At 40.3% G+C, this 12437-nt stretch overlaps 1 pseudogene; it reads left to right on the forward strand.

The window, feature by feature from the left end:
* Positions 1–1447: 1447 nt before the first annotated feature.
* Positions 1448–10557, forward strand: LOC149126323 (casein kinase I pseudogene; annotated as a pseudogene).
* The last annotated feature ends 1880 nt before the right edge of the window (positions 10558–12437 follow it).

Here is a 12437-nt window from a genome sequence, read left to right on the forward strand (position 1 = left end):
TAACAACCATCAGAAGGCTTTGTGTCATTCCTCTTTTCTGCCCCACTTTGCAGCTCACAAGATAATTTCCCAAAGTCTGTATCCAACCCATTGAATCTTTTATTTTTTACCCAAATAATACTTTAAAATAATACTCTTAGTTTCCCATAATAAAAATCAGGAGACTCTCTGTAATAAGATTTCTTAAACTCTGAATGTCTAATATTACATCAAACATCAGGCCACATGGTTCATCGTCCTGAAAAGTCACAATTTCCTGAGGTGGAGTTCTGCATGCCTCTTTGCAAAGAGAAATTGCTTCCCCAAATTCCACAGTCCTCACATGACCTTCTTTCCTCACTGGGCCTTACCTGCCTGGTCCCCAAGAAGGCATTTGATTTGTGTAAACTCCCAAAAGACTATGTGCTCCCTAAGAACAGGAATGGCATTTTGTTTATTTTACTATCTTTAGTGCAGCTTAATAACTGCTGTATTTTCTCTTCCTCACCATGGTAAGCCCAACAGAGCCCTCTGCATTCAATGGCTGCTAACTAAACAAAAGCTGTTAATCACTGCAACCACGACTTCATGAAAGTAACCAAGATGACTGGGCCTGGGGTTCCATGTACACGCTGGCAAGTGGGAAAGACAGTGGAGCTCAAATAGAGACATCTGAGAGGACTGCAGAGAAGCAAGGTGGCAAGCTATTGCATTCCTGCTACTGCGGCTCTGGGAATCCTACTCTGGTAACATTGGGTTTTTGGTGAATGAAGAGTTGGCCCAAATTTCTAAACACAATTTGAAGAAGGAAAATACATCTAACTTTCCCCATGCTGAGGATACAGCATTTTTTTTCTCCTTGGAGAAAAGACCAAGCTTAAAGATCAGTTTCCTCAAAGAGCTGAAGACTTTTATAACCAGTTCATATTGAATTTGTGACAGCAGACTGCCTTATTCCATCCCCAAGTTAGCAGTATTATGGAAGAGTGATACTCAAGACTGTGGTTTTCTGGGAGAAAAAAAATCTCCTAAGAATAACAATGGAACGAGGAACAAATGTTATTTCAAAGGTATTCCACCTCACCAATCATACATGCCAGGTGAGCACTTGGCTCTCTGGATGAGTCCTGGTGTTAACAAGCCAGCATCTCCCCTGTATGTCTAAAGGGAGGAGGCTCCCCAAACCTGAGCTACAACTGTGCTGAAGATTCAATTCCCAAATAAGTACAACTCCCATCCATCTTCCCTTAGTCAGCTGGCCCAGATAAAAACTATTTTTATACTTTTCATTCTTTCCCACACCCAACACACACACACACACACTTCTTTTTTCCTAGCAAAGGAAATTCACAGTTTTAAATTCATTCCATATCTTCACAGAGTTCCTTTTCATTCTTTATTTTTCTTATGCTTCAGAAATAGACATTTTAGATAACTAAAGCAAAGCTATTTCCATTTCAATGCAATACTGTCATAATGGTATAAGCTTTTACATCAGTGAGAACCATGCTCATATCCTGATGCTAACATTTTCTGAGTGACCCAAGTCAATTTATTTAACTTTACATCATAAGTGAATTATTATACATGAGTTTGGGAGAATATTCTGTATTTGAATATATATGAAAATTGTGAAATAAGGAATATAATTACAATGCTATGTGAACACAAAATTTTTTTCATTATCAGTAAAACTAAAGTTTGTAGAATGGTTTTTAGTTAATAAAGTTTTTTTCACATATATAAGTACAAGTGTATCTCAAAAATGTTTTGGAAAGTTGAATGGAAAGATAAGTTTATTTTAGTGCAAAATAATTTGAAATTCATACAGTTGACTACCATGGAATAGCAGGCCAATCGCAGAAATTAGACAATGGAGTAAATGTCAAGCCTGCAAACACACAGGTAGTGATATCTTGGCATCTGAGCTAGAAAAGAAGGAAGTCATTGGCCAGATTCAGGGGACTTACCCGTCTCTCTTCACATCATCATCACTTTCTCAAATACATTTTTATTTCTTAATTAAAATGAGATAAAACATTGGGGTCATAGAAATGCCTCAAAGAAAGAGAGTGATCTGGGAAGATGGCATATATTGGTCAACTAACTATAAGAGTCTTAGACAGTGGCAGAATAGCAGCAGATCGGTTTTCCATTCTTTGAATAAGATGGGGCAGGTGAGGAGGTGAGGGGGAAAAAGCAGGGCATTTCTGTAAGGAAGTATTTGAGGCAGGCTAACTTTACGAAGCAGAGAGCTTTACTTAACTCACACTTTGGGAAGTTCAAATGTATGCCATGTTCAGGGCTTAGCTGTCTCCTAGCTTTGTCACTTAATGACAGGAAAAGAGTTAGTTGTCTCCTAGCTTTGTCACTTCATGACAGAAAAGAGTTTCATGGAACAATGAAATAAAATGTTAAAGTTTATTTTGGTGCAAACATGTTTAAAATCTATGCAGTTTTTTCATAATATACATTTTCCATGAGCTTTCTGAAGACAATTCATATTGAACTATTCCTTGATTTAATTTCTCACTTGGAACATTCCATTTTTAGGCAATAGGAAACTGAAAACTTCTGTAGTCTAACCAAATTGATTTCAACACTTGTGTTCAACTTACTAATATTGTGACATGGCACAGATTAATTAAGTACTGCACTCCTCAGTTTGCATATGTACACTGGGAGGATGATTATAATTATTTGATCCTCAATAGATCAATATAATGTCTTTTCATTAATAGAACTTTGGTATCCTGAATAAATCTCGACTGTGGCTCAGTCTCAATAAATATGGCAATGCAAGAAACAGTTCAGTTATAAAAATTATTACTAGAATAATTCAGTGCTTTATTTTATCTCTTAGAAGAGTTATTCAATAATGCAAAACTTTTAAATATCCCTTTTATTCATCTGTTCCATTCTATTATCCTACAGCTGTTCCAGAAATGTGTTCCTTCTCTCCCCCCCCCCACGTCAGGTCTTTCTTTCTCCTTCATATGTGCCTCTTTCAGCTCTTGAGTATCTCAGTTGGCCTTAGCTTTATTCATATTTTCACTTTGTTTCCACTCTCTGCTTTATCTATTACTCAAATCCTTTATGACAAAGGACAAGAAGAATGACTCTTTTCCATTTCCTGCCCATTGTCAGTCCTGTCTCTTCCTCTATTAATTTCCTGACTATACTTTAAAACATAACCAAACAAAACTTAGGAACCAGATTGCCTAGATTAGACTAATTCTCACTTGGGAAGGGGAGGAGGTGAAGTTGGTGAGTGCAAATGAAATTCTGTGTATATAGGTTAGGGGAAAAGAAAGTTTGAGAAAACTTATATATGCCAAAAATGAGAGCTTCCTAAACTTTATCCATATTCAGGATAGCAAACTATGAAATTACTGTTTCAGTATGTAGTTTTCAATCTTGGCTCCACTTCCTGTTCTCTGCTTGGGGACACCTATAGGCCTTCAGCTGCTGCTTATTTTTCTCGTATTTTAACCTGTTCTGGAGTACATTGATCTCCCAACTCATTCTTCTCCCTAGAACCCTAGAATGCCGAGTGCTTCAATTTTCCACTTTTCCTTCTTGTTAAATCCAAGGCCAAGATTCCCCCAAGATACCATTATTTTCTAAATTGTGGTAGGAACACATGATATGAGATATACTTTCTTAATGAATTTTTAAGTATACAGAGTAGTAGGTCTGTAGAACTTATTTTGCATATCTAAGATTTTATATCATGGATCAGCAGCTCCACATTGTCCAGCTCCTCAGCCCCTGATAACCACCATTCTAGTTTCTGTTCTGTGAGTTTTGACTATTTTACATACGTCATATAAGTGGGAAAATCTAGCTATCTACTGGTAAATTAATGAATAAAAGAATGTAGTATACATATACAATGAAAACTTACTCAGCTATAAAAAGAAGGAAGTCCTACCATCTATGTGACAACATGGGTAAACACTGAGGATTATTATCCTGTCAATATGCCTCCAAAACGTATGTTGAGAATGGCCAAAGTGATAGTGTTAACTCCTGAGGGCAGAAACATCATGGATGGGTAAGAATAAGTGGAAGAACCCTTGTAAAAAAGGCTTGAGGGAGTGGGTTCATTCTCTGCTCTTCCACCATGTGAGAACAGTGTTTGCCTACATTTTTACATTTCCATCTCTCCCACCATGTGAGGATGCCACGGCAAACACCATCTTGGAAGCAAAGAGCAACCCTCACCAGACACCAAATCTGTCAACACCTTGATCTTGGTCTTCCCAGCCTCCAGAACTGTAACGTCACAGATGTCTGCACTTTATCCATTACCCAAGCTAAGATATTTTGTTAGAGCAGCACAAAGACAAGGACTTTTCCTTACGTTAAATAGTCAGGGTCCATTCCTACAGCTTCTGGGAGACTTTGAGTGTGGAAACTTCCTGAGAAGGTCTTTTTTCATCTCCTTATACCGAGCGCACAGAAGACACTGTGATGGCTGAAGCCGGAGTAAAGATGGTGGCGCGGGCGGAGTGACAGGGGTCCCTCCTCAGCCCAAGCCGGCGGCCCTGGTGGCAGCGGCATCGCAGGCCGAACTCACCGCGCCCCTTTGCCAGCCCGCGACGTCACACAAAAGCCAGGCAGCGGCCCGGCCTAGAAACCGCGAGAACTGCCTCACAACCCGCGGTCTGGCTGAGCGGCGGCGATAGGTGCCCGGCGGCCAGTTCTGGGTGCTGGGACGCCGGGAGAGCCTCGCTTGTCCACTTCCCGCTGCCCTCCTCCGCAGCCTTGCCCCGTGGACGAGCCTCAGGGGCCTCCGTCCTCCCCTCTGAGGTGTCCGGGCTTTGCCTTCATCTTCGTCTCTCAGGATGGCGAGCAGCCACGGCTCCAAGGCCAAATTCATTGCCAGAGGGAAATACAAACAGGTAGGGGAGATCAGGTCTGGCTCCTTCGGGGACATTTATCTAGCGAGTAACATCACCAACAGCGAGGACGTGGCGATGAAGCTAGAATCACAGAAGGCCAGTTGGCTGTACGAGAGCAAACTCTAAGATTCTTCAGGGTGAGTTTGGCACCCGGCACACAAGGTGGTATGGTCAGGAAAAAGACTATAATGTACTAGTCATGGATCTTCTGGGACCCAGCCCCGAAGACCTCTTCAGTTTCTGTTCAAAAAGGTTCACAGTGAAAACTGTACTTATTTTGGCTTATGTACTTATGATCAGTAAAATTGAGTATGTGCACACAAAGAATTTTATACACAGACACATTTAGCCGGATAACTTCCTAATGGGTATTGGGAGTCACTGAAGTAAGTTATTCCTTACTGGTTTTGGTTTTGGCCAGAAAGTACGGAGACAACAGGACAAGGCAACACATACCATACAAAGAAGACAAAAACCTCCCTGGCATGCATCAATGCACATCTCGGTGTTGAGCAGAGTCGCCGAGATGGCATGGAGTCCTTAGGCTGTTTTTTGATGTATTTTCATAGAACCAGCCTGCCATGGCAAGGACTAAAGGCTGCAACAAAGAAACAAAAATATGACAATATTAGTGAAAAGATGTCCACTCCTGCTGAAGCTTTATGTAAGGGGTTTCCTGCAGAGTTTGCCATGTACTCAAAACTATTGCTGTGGGCTGCGCTTTGAGGAAGCCCTAGATTAGATGTATGTGAGGCCGCCATTCCACATCCTTTTCAGACCCTGAACCACCAATATGACTACACATTTGGACAATGTGAAAGCCCAAAGCAGCACAACAGGCAGCATCTTCTAGTGGGGAGGGTCAACAGCCCCAAACCCCCACAGCTCTCTGCTATGGCCTGGGAAAGCAGTGGAGGATGGCCCAGGTGCTAGGCCCCTGCATCCACATGGGAGCCCCAGAGGAAGCTTCTGGATCCTGGCTCCTGGCTTCGGATCAGTCCAGCTCTAGCCGTTTAGGGAGTGAACCAGCGGATGGAAGACCTTTCTCTCCGTCTCTCCCTCCCTCCCTCTCTCTTTAACTCTACATCTTAAATAAATACAATCTTTAAAAAAAAAAAAAAAGACACTATCATTGCATATATTACCAAATGAATTTTATCCCACTAAAATTCTGACCCCCAGATCTCTACAAGACACTTAGCTGCATGTAGAGAGTCATTACATCCATTCCTAAATGAATCCTCATTAAATATCCATAGCAATTGTTCCAAATCTTCCATACACCTCTCACACCCAGTGCCATTTTCTAACAACCACCTCCTTTCTTTTTTTTTTTTTTTTTTTTTTTTTTGGACAGGCAGAGTGGACAGTGAGAGAGAGAGACAGAGAGAGAAAGGTCTTCCTTTTCTGTTGGTTCACCCCCCCAGTGGCCACTGCAGTCGGCACACCACGCTGATCTGAAGTCAGGAGCCAGGTGCTTCTCCTTGTCTCCCATGCGGGTGCAGGGCCCAAGGACTTGGGCCATCCCCCACTGCACTCCCAGGCCACAGCAGAGAGCTGGACTAGAAGAAGAGCGACTGGGACAGAATCCCTGGCACCTCGACTGGGACTAGAACCCTGGGTGCTGGCACCACAGGCAGAGGATTAGCCTATTGATCCACGGCGCCGGCCTCCACCTCCTTTCTTTTGGTCAGCCTATTTCATTCTTTGAAGCTACCTAAGGAATAATCTTTGCAGGTAATCATTTAAGTTTATGCTTCACAACTCCCAGCTACTCCCTAAAGATTTCTGCTGACAGAAATATTTTTCCAAATCACACTATTATGATCAAGTCCATACTTTTTCCTACAAAATGTCTAAAACATATTTTGAACCACATGGAACCATTTTTGAGCCCAGTGTTTTCTCACAGAAGTCTTTTTCCCTCCAAGTTAGACAGCCTCCAGAACATGCTTTATGAGAAACCAGAGAAAAAAATAAAGAAAAATCTGTACAAATACATCAGTCAGCTTTAGTCTAAAAATGTTTGCTCCTAGAAACCTCCCAGTTTTAAAAAAATATCAGGTTATTCCACGTTAAGAAATCTCATACATACTTTCTGGGCTCTAAATAATCTCCATTTTCCTAACAAACAATAGCAGGGTAGAGGCAAGGAGGCATTCACAGATGGGCACAGGCCAGTCATTTAGACAAATATGAGACTGCTATCTTTGGGTGAAAGATTCCTAGTATCAAGAAATTTCCCTGTGTCCATGTCAGAATGAAACAGGCTTGGGTTGATTCAATATTTAAAAAAAAAAAGGCATTTAACCAGTTTCTATAAGAATGGTTCTCACAAGACTTTGAGGAAAATTATTTTGTCTAAGGCACTTTGATGAGTATCTTAGGTCTGGTTCCCTGGAAGCAAGAATTGGGGTGGCCAAATAAATGTAATTTATTGAAGAAGCACTCTTCAGAAAGAATCCATAGGGGAGCAAGAAATGTAGAAAAGAGACAAATAAGAATGTCCAGTAAGGTCCAATCCTCTTTAAAAAAAAAAAAAAAAAAGATTTACATTTATCTACTTGAAAAGCAGAGATAGAAAGAGAGAGAACGAGAAAATTTTCCATCAGCTGGTTCACTCCCCCAAAAGGCCGCAAGGGCCAGGGCTATGTCAAGTAGAAGCCAGGAGCTTCCTCCAGGTCTCCCATGTGGATGCAGGGGCTCAAGTACTTAGGCCATCTTCTGCTGCTTTCCCAGATACACTAGCAGGGAGCTGAATTAGGCTGCCTGGAGCAGCTGGGACTCAAACAGGTGCCCACATGGGATGCCAGCACTGCAGGCAGAGGCTTAACCTTCTATGCCACAGGGCAAGCCCTAAGGTCTAGTCTTGACCTGAGCCAGCAGGAACCTGGGGTACATAAATTGTGCTTCAAAGTGATATTGTATTAAAACCAGGGTCAGTCTTTTGTAATCCTAAATCAATCAGTCATTAGTAACAGCATTGTGTGCTCTTCTGGGTAAAGTGGCTTCTCTTGCCTAACAGTAGGTAGCTTTGAGTTGATAACAGTGAATACTCACAGCAGTTTGGGATGAGTAGATGGGAGAATGGACATTAGCATGTGTCAGCCACCTCCTGCTAAGCAGTGTACCAGGTGATCTGCATACTTGTATGTGATTGCATAAAATCTTCCTATGAGGAAGGTATTATTTTCCCTTTCTTTAAATAAGTAAACTGAGGCTCAGCAGGGTTATGTAAATATTCTAATATTACTTAACTAGCAAGGGTAGCTGAGCTTAGCTTCTGGAGAGTTCCTCTCAAGCTCCTCTCAAGAATTTAAGATCCAACCTGATCATTTGCAGGTCTGTAACAAAAACTGAAACAATTCCATAGGAGTAAATTTTATCATAATATATATCAAAAAAGTAAATGAAATTTTTTGCACTAAAATAGGAATGCAACCTGACCTGTTTGGATATGGACATTGACTTAATGCCCTTGTCAACAATAACTATATTAATATTCTCCATTGGGAAACCTCTGTTGAATGATTTCTATCAGCCAAACACTGTGCTCAATTGACATCTACGCTGCTTCATTAATCCCCACAATAACCCTGTGAATTGGGCACTAGCATTATCCTAATTTTGCCAGTAAGAAAATTAGAGTCCAGAGAGGCCATGGGAGTTTCCCCAAATTGCACAATAGAAATAATGATAATATCAACTAATCTGTTGAGTTGCAACCACCTGACAACATTCTGGCTTGCATGCCTACTTTAAGGATTAAGCAGAAAAGTCAAGATTTACTCTGAATTTGCCACAAAGCTTTAGGAAGTTAGCACTTTGCCTTCTCTTCTGGAAAGTGGTGCGATGGAGGTCATCTCTCTAACCATAAAAATCCTAAATCCATTAGTCCTTGCATTCCTAGATTCCTGCATTATGTTTTTAGCCATGACCACTAAAGTTTTTTTATAGATCTAGACCTTACTGACATTAGCCAGCTAGTTGACATGAACTCTACAGAATGGGGTGATGTTCATCCTTGATTGTATCACACATAGTGAAATTTCCCGCATTTGAATTTCCCACTCTGAAGTTGGTATCCATGACTCAAATTCATTTTCCATAATCTTTACAGGTTTCAGGCCATTTGTACCGGACACATTATCAATACATTGAGGGAAAATGTCCCAAATATATACGTAAGGATATATCTTTTGAAAAATTCAAAATCTGACTAGGAAACATGATTGTTTCTTTGGTTCTCAAAGGTTTTGTTTACTCCACAAACTCCTATACAGGCATCTGCCTTCAAACAAATTAAACATCCAGTGTCCCAATACCAGTAAAGAGGCAGGAAAAGTCACACAAAGGCATTCAAGAAAAAAATATGGGTCATTCTCCATTTAGGGTAATTTACTACTCAAAAAATAAAAGTCTTGTAAAAATAAAGTGATGAAAAACATATTACACAGTGATAAAAGTGCTGAGTTGGAGTCATCTTGAACAAACCCTTCAGTTTATCTGACCTCTAGCTTTTTGCCTAAAAGCTGGGGACAATTGTGCCTGACCCAGTCACCCCGCATAATTATGGAGTAAGGAATAAGGTCCAAATTGGGCTGAGAGCAAACGTTCCATATGTGTAATCACTTGAAAATGCTATAGGGCTAGAGAAATGCAATAGAGGGTGTTTGTGAGACAATTATGGTGTTGTAGAGAAACCCTTTTATTTAGAAACAGAAGAGATGATAAAGAGTCTTGCTGTGCCTTGCTACTAGGGGGACCCTGACAACAGGGCCATTACTTTGGCCCTACCTAGGTGCTTTAACATATGCTTCCTGTGAGGTGAGGACTATATTTATCTGTTGTTATAAATGAGTCTTTGTGCTTCAGAGAAAAGAAGTTGCCTGCTGCATCTCACTTAGGTGAGAAGCAGCCAGGATTCCAAGTTAAGCAATGTCTTTTTACATCCCAACAATGACACCACCCAACTTGTCCTTGGTAACTCCGCCTGTCCAAATCCTTGTCTTATGATTGGTAAGAAGCTGATGAAGCTTCTCTTAGAGGCTTTGAGATACCTACATTCCATATGGGAGTGCTTGGGTTTGAGTCCCAGCCCCATTCCCAATTCCAGCTTTCTACTAATGCACGCTCTGGGAGGCAGCAGGGGATCGCTCAAGTGATTGGGTCCCTGTTACTCATCCAGGTGGGAGACCCAGATTGAATTGTGGGCTCCTGGTTTCAGCCTGTCCCAGCCCTGCCAGTCATGGGTATTTGGGATAGTAAAGCCATGGATGAAAGGTCTGAGTCTGTTTCTCTGCCTTTCAAAAAAAATTTTGTGAAGGATGAAATTAAATACATGTGCAAGTTTTTAATGACTTTAAAGGCTTAATACACAGGGAAACATTATAATCTTCCCTCTTGCAGTATTTGTAATTTCATCACACAAACCACCTTGAAAGAAATACAAATTGAGCACTAATATTATATTGTTCTAACAATCTATCATCGATGTTCTAGTTGTAGTTACAATCATTAATATATACTTAAAATAAAAATTACCTTTCCAAAGGGTTCATCTTAAAAATAAGGTCATTTTACCAGCATGTTGAAATTGCCTTTTTATGTCATGTCCTTCAAAATAGATCTGAGTTTACAAAGAGAAAAAGTGAGTGAATCCTTGCCTTAGAGGTATTCAGTGTGTGAATACCTTTTCCTTCCAGTTAGTTTTGGCTGATGAGATACAACAGCAGTGGGTTAAAGGACAGGAGGGGACTGAATCAGGGCACTTATTCTTTTAGAATTCCTTCTTCACCACTCCTGGATAGGTATTGTCTGGGTTCCTCTATCCTTTGCCGTTGGTTCACCCTCCAATGGCTGCCGCGGCCGGCGCGCTGCGGCCGGCGCACCGCGCTGATCCAATGGCAGGAGCCAGGTGCTTCTCCTGGTCTCCCATGGGGTGCAGGGCCCAAGCACTTGGGCCATCCTCCACTGCACTCCCTGGCCACAGCAGAGAGCTGGCCTGGAAGAGGGGCAACCGGCACAGAATCCAGCACCCAGACCGGGACTAGAACCCGGTGTGCTGGCGCCTCAAGGCAGAGGATTAGCCTAGTGAGCCGCGGCACCGGCCACTGCTTGGACTCTTGAAACCTTTCCTATTTAAAACTATTTGATGAATGAAATAGACCCAGAAATCTACTGGGATAATTTGTATTTCTTTTTCCTTGCAGTTAATGCCCAAACTCTTTCATGTCCCTTAAATATATTGCTAAGTATTACTCGTTTAATAAACACTTTTAGCTAAAAAAAAAAAAAAAAAAAAAAAAAAAAAAAAAAAAAAAAAAAAAATCACTGCTTAGGCCAAGCAGCCTACTTCTCCAGCTGCAGCTCTTTCTCTGGATGTCAGTATCAACTCCCTCTTTCTCCCTTCAGGTTTAAGGAAAACGTAAAGGTTCCTTCTATATCTAGGCTACTTCAGTCTACCTCATTGGTTTTCCTTAAATCAGCCCTGACATTCACAATTAGCTCATTTATTAAACTCACCCAACCACCTGTGTTTCAGTCATTTCCTATGAAATCTATCTTGGAAAAGTGGTGTTCAGAATTTGGAGACTCATAAATGCCTTGAAATGTACCCCTATGAGTTACTCAACACTTGGGTTAATGTTCGAAAACCATATTACAATGGTTTGAATAAATATTTACATAGTCTCTGTGCTAAGTAGGACCAAGATCTGAGGCTGAACTCATTGATAAAGTCTGTTAGAAAAAGCCATTATGCTGGATTAAATCAATTGAAAAAGCATTGTTTTCAGTAGCAAAAAAAATTAAAATAGTTTGAGTTTCCACCAATAATAAAATGGTTGGATAAATTTTATATCACATCTATAACAGGAATCTATTGAAGAATAAGTTATATCTATAGTTATAGATATTGGAAGTGTATCAGTGAGGTATTGTTAAGTGAGAAAAGATTTGCAGAGTAACATGGAATACACAATCTCATTTTTTATAAAAAGAAAGAACTATACATATATGGTCATAGTTTTTATACATATGCAAAAACTGTAGAAAACATACTAAATTATTAACATTACTTATCTCTGGGATCATTGGTGTAGAAGACATTTATTACTATTTACATAACTGCAATTGTGCAGTGAATGTAGTCTGAAATGGTATTGTAATTTTATAGAGAAATTCAATAAGGAAATTTTAAAGAAAAAACAAAACGTATCTTCAAGCCTAGAGTTACTCCTGAAATCTTTGGACCAGAAATGGTGTCTCCACAAGCTTGCTTCACTGGCCTCAGTGCTGCATAGAATATAAGCTAAGAAATGCTCATCTATTTGGATAAGTAGGTGATTACAGAATCACCATGAAATTAAGATTGGGTTAATGTAAAGTAGTGTAGCTAGTTTTCTTTTATATCAACATGTTTTCCAATTACCAAAAATTTGGTACTGATAAATCACTATTATTTTGGTCTTACCTTTTGACATGTACAGTATACAAGTGTAATTCAAAATGTGCATGAAAAACTGAAATTGAAATAAATTTATTTTGGTA

The sequence above is a fragment of the Oryctolagus cuniculus genome, chromosome 6 (assembly GCF_051225735.1).
Source record: "Oryctolagus cuniculus isolate XC-2025 breed Fujian yellow rabbit chromosome 6, ASM5122573v1, whole genome shotgun sequence".
NCBI classification, from domain to species: Eukaryota; Metazoa; Chordata; class Mammalia; order Lagomorpha; family Leporidae; genus Oryctolagus; species Oryctolagus cuniculus.